The sequence below is a fragment of the Drosophila subpulchrella genome, unplaced genomic scaffold (genome assembly GCF_014743375.2).
Source record: "Drosophila subpulchrella strain 33 F10 #4 breed RU33 unplaced genomic scaffold, RU_Dsub_v1.1 Primary Assembly Seq49, whole genome shotgun sequence".
Classification (NCBI taxonomy): Eukaryota; Metazoa; Arthropoda; class Insecta; order Diptera; family Drosophilidae; genus Drosophila; species Drosophila subpulchrella.
The window spans coordinates 705,938-707,327 of NW_023665686.1; the positions used below are offsets into that span (position 1 = coordinate 705,938).

A 1,390-nucleotide genomic window follows, 5' to 3' on the forward strand; every position below is an offset into this window, starting at 1 on the left:
ACATTGAGAATCGCTGCAGCGAACAGCTGATCGGCATAAGCAAGCCATATCCAAAGGGGGAGGACGTGCAAATTCAGATGCTCCGAAAAAAATGGAAAACAACGCAAAACTAAATACACTTTGTACGCTAGCATGTGGAATGTTTCAGCGCCACATGATTTTTGTATTGCTATTGGCAAATCGATCAAGGATAAGATTTCCATTCAGTCAAGCGTTGTGGAAATTTCACCAGCTAGAACCTTTTATGTTTTAATAGCACCTTCCTTGCATACGGTTCTTTGACTATATCCTTTTTTAACAACAATTTTGGGAATTGGCTGCGCCTTTAAATGCCTTTTTCTTTAGATAAATAATGTACGCTTGTGTTGCAATTGGAGTCGATAATGGGAGGGACTTTATCGATAGGTTAGGTCGATAGGGCGATAGTTGCAGCAGCGGGAAGAATCTGGCGGGCGATCTGGACATTTGTGGATTAATCCCGGTTCGCTCTGGGATTACCTTAAATGGCCCCATATATCCAATGACCCAGTTTTGAGAGAGGCCATGAAATATGGCGGGGGGAGGAACGAGGAATTTATCCGGAGTTAGACCCGAGAGCCTTATTTGTCCTCGTCGTTTGCCTAAAATCAGAAAGGTCGCGAGTATTAGTTAGATGGTATAGTTTACTTTTTTGTCCCATCCCTTCTTTTCCCCTGGAGCTCCTCAGGACTAAGTGACCATACACACGCGCACCGCGTATGTTTATTTTGAAGGCCGTGTTTCCATGCGAGCTCTACCAATAAGTGACTGGTAGAGCATAACTTTCCGCGGCGCCTGTACCCTTTTCCAGAAAAACAAATCCTCTGCTTTGACGGCGTAGATATTAAAGACGGCGGCCAGGTTTCGGTCTTAAAGGCTGAGGGAGGATATATCAGTTAAGAGTAGTGTGAGTAAGCTTTCCCAGTGGGGGAGATGGAACCGTCTTAGTCGCGAGGAGGAGGCTCCTCCAACCGAGAATGGGTGGTGCCATGCAGCATCTTGAGGGCATCTATGGTTGAGTGGGAGCGCTTGGCTGGGTCATCGATAGCCACCAAATTTAATCCATTTTTCTGTCAATGCTTGTAGATATTTACCTTTGTTTACGTTTTTGTTCTTGGTGATGACCGATGGTTTAGTAATGTGAGACCGCGGAGCTATCGATATTTATCTTGCGAGCTGTGGCATTAGGGGTACCCTGCCATTGAGATCAGACTGAGCTAGCGGCACTGCCACCGAAAATAAGCAGTGCGTAACATTTTAATGCAACAGGTGCCAAGCCTTGTCAAGAAGGACATAAGCTGAAGGTTGGGCATTCTTTTAAGAAAGAGCATAGCAATACTTATTTTCAAGATGAGATCAACTGCTGGGTTCC

The 1,390-nt window shown here is 45.2% G+C and overlaps 1 long non-coding RNA gene across 3 annotated transcripts; it reads right to left on the reverse strand.

The window, feature by feature from the left end:
- Positions 1 to 371: 371 nt before the first annotated feature.
- On the reverse strand, positions 372 to 1,177 carry LOC119562461. 3 transcript variants are annotated; one of them, XR_005221857.1, is made up of 3 exons: positions 1,113 to 1,136; positions 959 to 1,051; positions 372 to 895 (listed from the first exon to the last, which is right to left on the reverse strand). It is a non-coding gene; the product is annotated as an uncharacterized LOC119562461 (long non-coding RNA). The 3 variants fall into 3 exon arrangements; XR_005221856.1 differs by lacking the exon at positions 959 to 1,051 and having other exon boundaries at positions 1,113 to 1,177; XR_005221855.1 differs by having other exon boundaries at positions 372 to 1,051; positions 1,113 to 1,163.
- Between the last annotated feature and the right edge of the window lie 213 nt (positions 1,178 to 1,390).